This window comes from Elephas maximus, chromosome 17, assembly GCF_024166365.1.
Source record: "Elephas maximus indicus isolate mEleMax1 chromosome 17, mEleMax1 primary haplotype, whole genome shotgun sequence".
In the NCBI taxonomy this organism is placed as follows: domain Eukaryota; kingdom Metazoa; phylum Chordata; class Mammalia; order Proboscidea; family Elephantidae; genus Elephas; species Elephas maximus.
The window spans coordinates 60,365,166-60,374,001 of record NC_064835.1 but is presented as its reverse complement, the minus strand read 5'-3'; positions in this window follow the sequence as shown (position 1 = coordinate 60,374,001).

The window sequence follows — 8,836 nt, the reverse complement described above, 5'->3', positions numbered from 1 at the left end:
TGAATTCAAAAAATGTCCCCACATTGTGATGGGTTAATATGTCTCTAATGTCTCTTTTAGTCCATATGCTTTTTCTCCATCTCTTTTCTTAGTGCTTCTCTTGTTTGTTTGAAAAAATAAGATTGTGCTATGGAGTTTCCACAGCCTGTATTTTGCTAATGACAGCCCTTAAAAAGTTGTTTAATATGTTCCTTACCCTCTGTATTTCTTATAAATTGGTAGTAAGATATAAAGATTTGATCAATTCTGGTTGATTTTTTGCTGTTGTTTTGTTTTCTAAGAATGCTTAATAAGTGGCATTGTACACCTTCTTCAGGAGGTAATGTCTAGTTATCTATCTCTTTGTGGTGTTAGTAGCAATGATAATAATTGCCTAGATCTATTAATTCATTGATAGTTGGATAAAGCTGATATAGTCTAGTTGTATAATTTCTTTTTCATTTATTATCTGAAGTACTTTTATAAAGATAAATTGTCTCCTGACTAACACTGGTACCTAACTTAGGCTCTGAAAGCTGCAGTTTATAGAGGAAAGACAAAATAAATGCTTGATTTCTTCCCTTTGTTTTTCTGTTTTCAAGTGTTTGGTGGACCAACAAGATTTTTGTTGTCGTTGTTTTTGGTATTATTATCAACTCATGCATTTTAAACCAATTTGATGTGTTTCAATCCATTACTGTTATTATCCTTATTGAATCTCAGATTGTCCCAATTGTGGCCTATGGGATCCCTTCAAATTGGTCCCCAAGTCTCTTTTACATTGCTCTAATAATCTTTTATAGCTACCTTGCTATCTGGCATGATAAGATGTTTCAGGCTCATATTGTACCTCTCATATCCAACTTTATGTTGCTTACAAGAGGCAATGAAAACTTACAAAATGTTGAAGTGAAAGGGTGAAAAACATATATATCATGAAAACACAAACCAAAAGAAAAGTGGTATAACTCTATTAAAATCAGAAAAATTAGATTTAAAGGCAAAAAGCAATTTTAAAAATAAGGAAGAACATTTCATAATAATAAAACAGCACTTTACCAGTAATATGTAACTATACAAAATGTTCAGTCACCTAATATCACAGCTTCAAAATAAATAAAGCAAATCTGCTGGAAATGAAAAGAGAAATAGAAAAATTCACAAACATAATGGGAAATGTTAACATTTAATTAAGTAACTGGAAAATGAGATAAAAATATATTAGTATTGATGCAGATTTGAACAACACATTTGGCTAGCTTGACCTGTCATATGTAGGACACCGTACCCAACAGCTGTAAACTACATATTCTTTTCAAGTGCACATAAAACATTTAACAAAATCAAGCAAATGCTGGGCCTTTAAGCAAATCTCAATAAATTTCAAAGGATAAAATCATGCATAGCATATCTTCCTAGAAATATTTTTTTGTTTTCAAATAATGAGTGAACCGATAAGGTTATTTGAAAACAGAAAAATACTTCCAGAAAATATGCTATAAATCAACAAAAGAAAGATAACTAGAAAATCCTTTAGTGTTTAAAAACTCATTTCTATATATCTGGTAAGTCAATGAAGAAACTAAAATGGAAAGCAGAAAATATTTCAAACTAAATGTCTTAGGCTAGGTTCTCTAGAGAAGCAAAATCAGTGAAGCGTGTATATAGAGAGAGAGAGAGAAAGAGAGACAGAGAGAGAGTTTTATATCACAGAAATGACTCACGTGGCTGTAGAAGCTGGAAAGTTCCAAGTCTGTGGGTCAGGCAGGAGACTTCTCCTGAATCACGTAGCTGCAGAGTTGGCAAACCAAAGATTGGCAGGTCAGATGGCAGGCCTCTGGTTCACAGGCTGTGGAAGCTGATGAATCCCAAAATCAACAGGTAATAGGCCCATAAAACAGACAATAATACATGTAGCTCAACCGTGTGTACAAGATTAAATGGGCACACCAACCCAGAGGCAAGGACAAGAAGGCATGAGGGGACAGGAAAGCTGGACGAATGGAAACGGGGGACCCAAGGTTGAGAAGAGGAGAGTGTTGACACTTTGTAGGGTTGGCAACCGATATCACAAAACAATATGTGTATTACTTGTTTAATGAGAAACTAATTTGCTCTGCAAACCTTCACCTAAAGTACGATAAAATAAATAAATAAATTTAAAAGAATGATAGAGATAAGAAAAAAAAGATCAGCTAGTAAGCTGCTTCCTCAAGTCCCAAGAGTCAGAGGTCAGATGACCAGCCAGTTGCAGGATCCAGAGCGAGCAAAAGTCACTAAACTTTGCCAAAAAGTTCACATATATTGAATGCAGGCCACACCCTCAAGGAAACTCCCGTTCAACTGACTGGCTGCTCATAACAGATCTCATGAAAGTGATTACATTATATCAGATCTCATTATGGAGGTGACTACAACATTACACAGCTGCCAAACTACATCATAATTGCCGAACCACTGAGAATCATGACCCAGCCAAGTTAATGCACAACCTTAACTATCACAGTTCACCCCTTGTCAACTTGGCACCTGTACACATCTCCCTAAGCCATACACAATCTCTAAATAAAGACAATTTTAAAGCCATAACTGCGCCTAACATGATACAACTAACAAGAGAACAACCGAAAATGCACTAGCCCTGTTTGCATCTTATATTTTATAAGTGAAGAAAACAAAAATATTTGATGTACACATACAAGGAAGAAATACTCATAACCATTACAGTGCTCGTTTCTGCAACTAGTCATGCGGTCATAGCTGGTATTTAGTACTACCTTCTTCTGCCACCCATTCCATATTTCCTTTACCCTCAGCAAGCACCTCAGCTGGTCGTGTTTCTTTGCCTGGTGAGGTGACCCAAAACTTCATTCCTGAAGGGTCTAGGTCATTAGCAGTCAAGTCAGAATTGGGTTGTTGTAGTTTTCCGTTGAATTAATCCCAAGATATGGTAGTACTAACTGATGTCTTAAGGGATCTCCTGTATTCCAGACATATTCTTCTTTACCTCTATTATGTAATATCAACCTAATTTCCTCTTTGTAATCAGGATTTATTACACCAGCGAGTACAGTAACTCCCTTCTTTGCCTGTAGATCCAGGGGCTTGAGGATCCCAAAGTGGCCAGGTGGCATTCTTAGCTTCCAGTTCAATGTAATCAGTGATATATCTCCAGGTGTGAGTAATCCTTCCTTTGGAACTAAGACCTCTAGACCTGAAGAGCATAGGGTGGCAGGGACAGAAAGCAAAAATGTTGTGAGTGGGTCACTAGGGGTAATAGTGAGGGGTGCCACTCCCATTTCCACCCCTTGATTCCTGGACCCATGAATCTTGGCTATAGGAGAAACAGCACCATATATTGGATGCTGGTTTAGAGTATATATATATAGCCTCCTGCGGAACATCACCCCAACCCTGCAAGGTATTGGGACCTAGCTGGCAAGGTAACTGTGTCCTTAGAAGGCTATTCCATCATTCTATCAAACCAGCTGCTTCAGGATGATGGGGAAAACTGTAAGACCAATGAATTCCATGAACTTGGGCCCACTGTCACACTTCATTTGCTGTGAGGTGAGTCCCTTGATCCGAAGCGATGCTGTGTAGGATAACATGATAGTGGATAAGGCCTTCCGTAAGTCCATGGATGGTAGTTTTGGCAGAAGCATTGCATGCAAGAAAGGAAAATCCATATCCAGAGTAATTGTCTATTCCAGTAAGAACAAAATGCTGCCCATTCCATGATGGAAGTGGTGCAATGTAATCAGTCTGCCACCAGATTGCTGGCTGATCACCTTGAGGAATGTTACCATATTGGGGACTCAGTGTTGGTCTTTGTTCCTGGCAGATTGGGCACTCAGCAGTGGCTGTAGCCAAGTCAGCCTTGGTAAGTAGAAGTTCATGTTTCTGAGCCCATGCATAACCTCTATCCCTGCCACCATGGCCACTTTGTTCACGAGCCCATTGGGCAATGGCGGGAGTGTCTGGGGAAAGAGGATAACTTGTTTCTTCACTAAGACACTAAGTAATAATAATAACAACAATAATACATATCAGAACTTATGAGTAAAGCTAAAAATGTGCTTAGAGAAAAATGTATAGCCTTAAATGCATGTGTTCAAAAAAATTGAAAATGAGTTATTTAAGTATGAAATCAAGAAGTTGGAAAAAATAGCAAAATTGAGCCACCAAAAGTGGATAAAAAGAAATAATAAAGAAAAAAGTGTGTAATAGAGAAAAGGCAACAAACCCCACTGTCATGGATTGAATCATGTCCCCCCAAAAATGTGTGTACCAACTTGGTTAGGCCATGATTCTCAGTATTGTATGGTTGTCCTCCATTTTGTGATTGTAATTTTATGTTGAGAGGATTAGGGTGGGATTGTAACACCACCCGCACTCAGGTCACCTCCCCAATCCAAGGTAAAGGGATTTTCCCTGGGGTGTGGCCTGCACCACCTTTTCTCTCTCAAGAGATAAAAGGATAGGGAACCAAGCAGAGAGCTGGGGACCTCATACCACCAAGAAAGCATCACCAGGAGCAGAGACATGGGTCCCTGCGTCTGAGAGGCTCCTCGACCAGGGGAAGGTTGAGGACAAGGAGCAGAGACAGAAAGCCTTGCCCTGAAGCTGACACCCTGAATTTGGACTTCTAACCTACTAAAAAAAAAATTATTAAAAAAAAAAAAAAAAAAAAACCTACTAGACTGTGAGAAAATAAATTTCTCTTTGTTAAAGCCATCCACTTGTGGTATTTCTGTTATAGTAGCACTAGATGACTAAGACATCCACTTATTATACGAAAAGGTTAATAAAACAGAAACTCCTAGCAAGATTGGTTGGGTTAAAAAAAACATAATGCACAGATTTCCTCTCTGAACATATCACAATGGCTTCTAAAGGTAATACGAGGACATTATGGATAACCTAATGTCATGTTATGTCACTAAACAAAAAACCCACTATATGTCAATATTTCATTTAGATCAAATTGACAAATTCCTTGAGAAATCCAAACTTATGTAAATGATGAAAGAAAAAACAGAAAATCTGACTAGTCCTATATCTTTCTATTAAAGAAATAAAATCTATAATTAAAAAAAAAAAAACAACTTTCCTTCAAAGAAAACTCCAGACTCACTCTTATACAAACTAGTCCAGAGGGTAGAAAAAGAGAGAAGAAAATATTCTATGTGGTCAGCATAATCTCAATGCCAAAACCTGCTAGCATTATATGGAAGAAAAATTCAGGCCAATCGATTTCATGACCATAGAAGGAAATCATAAGCACACAAACAAATAAAATCCATTCATATATAAAATGACAATATATTCCTGACCAAATTTGGTTTATTACAGGAGCATAGCATTGATTTAACATTCAAAATTAAATAATACTATTTACCACATTAATAGGATAAAGTAGAAAAATTACATGACCTTTTTAATAGATCCTGAAAAAGTAGTTGATAAGATTAAACACCTATTAGTGACAAAACGTTTAGCAAATTGGGAATAGAAAGGAATTTTCTTTATCTAACATAAGGTTGAATCACGATAGGTAATGGTGAAATATTGAAAGCATTTCTCCCCAGGTCAGGGATAAGGCAAAGATGCTCACTATTACCACTTCTGTTGAACTTAATTGTATTTTACACTGCAGTAAGGCACAAAAAAAGAAATGAGGTCATTAGGACCCAGCTAGATGAACAGTCTGTACTAAATTGATGTGTACAGTTAAACAAACAAACAAAAAATCAACTCTAGATCTGACCAACAGAGGTCTGACTTGAGCTGTGATAATGGAGAAACAGTTCCTCACCCAGTTCTCAGATTTGTGTCAGTTCAGACACCCGGAGACCTTTGACTGAGAAGCTGACTGAATATGTTTGAGGTAATAACAAGTTTGTATCATAATTTTCTATTTCTCCTTCTGTTCTTTGGAGGATATGTGGCCATTCACCAGAGTAACTGTACATTGAGAAAAGGGAAATATTCAGATCTTCTGAGAATTATTGAACCTGCTTTGAGCTAAGTGCTAAATTCCTGGGGACTCAGAATGCCACTATGATCCACCAGTCATGTACGTCAGGCGGAAAATGTTTAAATTTTGTTTAGAATCAATACAATAGTGGTTTTTGTCTCTTTGTCCAGTTCCTGAGTGCCTACTCAGGAAGAGGCTTACTCAAAAATTGGCAGAAGTACCATATTAGCTACCTGATTTGTGCCAAAATTATAAGCTGCAAGTAATAATATAACCCTGGGAGAACAAAGGAATTAGTGCCTCTATCAATGGCCTGAAAGATTTAAGGGTGATGATTCCTATCACACTCTTTTTATTCCAGACTTACTCAGTCATAAACTCTGAGGGTATCGTCTAGCAGTCTGTGTTTTAACAAGCCCCCTCTAGGTGATTCTGATGTATTTTCAAAGTTTGAGAATCACAGATGTAGAGAGAGTACTTAGTGCTGTATCCCCAAAAGGGGATAATATCAGAAGCACATTTCTTCAACCTGGAGGGGACAGCAGTATACTCACCATGCACTTTGGAGCTATATCAGTTCTTCAGATTGTTAGCACTCTGCAGTCCACTGTGTTCATCTCAACATCACTAAATGACATCAACTGATCTCTACGATGGCGACATCGTGCTTAGAGAGGAACTAGAGCAAGATATTATGGTACTGTAGGTAATGATCAGGGAGTCTGACCTGATGGCACAGTGGTTAAGCATTTGGCTGCTAACCAAAAGGTTGGCAATTCAAGTCCACCAGTCACATCCTGGAAATGCTATGAAGCAGTTCTACTCTGCTCTATAGGGTCGCTATGAGTTGTAATTAACTTGGTGGCAATGGATTTGTTTTATTTTGTTTTGTTTATGACGCTGAATGGTTAAGTGCTCTGCTGCTTACCAAAAAGTTGGCAGTTTGAACCAACCAGTGGCTCTGCGGGAGAAAGACGTGGCTATCTGTTCCCATAAAGATTGTTAACTGCTATTGAATCATCAGCTCCCGCTCATGGCAGCCCTATTTACAGCAGAACAAAACACTGCCAGTCCTCATAATCATTGCCATTGTTGCAGCCACTGTGTCAATCCATCTCATTGAGGGTCTTTCTCTTTTTTGCTGACCCTCTACTTTACCAAACATGATGTCCTCCTTCCCCAAGGAATGGTCTCTCCTGATAACATGTCCAAAGTATGTGAGATGAAGTCTACCATCCTCACTTTTACACCACCACCGTCTTAAAGATTGTAGCCTAGACAAAAATTGGGGGCAGTTCTACTCTGTCTCAGGGGGTCATAAGAGTCGAAAATTAACTTGACAACACCCAACACCAACAGGTAATGTTTCAAGATGTGTGTATCAAAAGATTGGGAGATACTTCTAATGAATATATAACCTTGAGCCTCTAAAGTGAAATTTGTAGGAGTCAGTAGTCTGGGGGCGTTGTGGAACACCCTCTCCAAATGGAAAAACAACTTGCTGTACCTTTTGTATACCCCCACCCCGTGGTGCAGTGGTTAAGAGCTCAGTTGTTAACCGAAGATCAGCAGTTAGAATCCACCAGCCACTCCTTGAAAATCCTGCAGGGTCATTATGAGTCAGAATCAACTTGAGGGCAATGGGCTTTTTTTAAAAAACCTCAGATCGCTAATATAAAAGCAGAATCATTAATGGGTCTCTGAGTTTGGAAGTTAACAACGTTGCTGTGTGCTGTTCCAATCTATTTACTGAGGATTCAAAACCCTGAAAACTTTGAGTCAGGCTCAGAGCAAGAGGAGTGTCTCCAACTGTTATGGATTGAGTTAGGTCTCCCCAAAAAGATATGTTGAAGTCCTGACATCTACACTGGTGACTGTGACCTTATTTGGGGAAACAGGCTTTTTCTTTGCAGATATTATCAGTTAGCAAAATCACGCCAGGGTAGCTTGAGTCCTAATGCAAATCCTTTCTAAGTGGTATGTTATAAAAGAGTAGGACAGACGTGGAAGCAGATACACACAGAGGGAAGGCGCCATGTGAATATACATTTACAGGCAACCAAGGAATGCCAAGGATTGCCAGCTTGTGTTATTAGTTGCTGTGGAATTGTTCCAATTCATGGCGACCCCATGTGTATCAGAGGCAAATTTGGGTGGGTTCGAACAATCATCTTTTTGGCTGGTAGTCAAGTGCTTAACTATTTGCATGCCCCCCAGGGACTCCAGCAGCCAAGAGAAACTAGGAGACAGGCAAGAAATTGTTCTCTTTCAAAAGCCCCCAGAAGGAATTGATGTAGCCAAGAATGTAGTTTAGACTTCTATCTTCCAGAACAGAAAATTAATTTCTTTTCTTAAAGCCACCTACTGTGTGGTCTACTACCCACCTGTTAGCTTGTCATAATGGAGTGGCTTGTCTATTGCTGTGATGCTGGAAGTTATGCCACTGGTATTTCAAATACTAGTAAGGTAGGCAGATTTCAGTGGAGCTTCCATACTAAGACAAATTAGGAAGAAAGTCTGGTGATCTACTTCTGAAAATTAGCTAATGAAAATCTTATGAATTAAAGAGAATATTTTCTGATAGAGTGATGGAAAATGAGCCCCTTAGGTTGGAATGCCCTCTAAATACTCAGTGCCCACAACAATGAACTTAAGCATATCAACAATTGTAAAGACGACACAGGACTGGATAACATTTTGTTCTGTTGTATATGGGGTTGCCCTGAGACAGAGCCAACTTGACAGCAACTAACAACAACAAAAGCACTTTGTTATGGAAGCCCTAGGAAACTAAGGTGCCAACTGATCCAGGTGGATATTTGGTGCTCAGGATTCAGCAGACAATCTGTGAAGATCAAAGTATTGAATGGAGTCTTT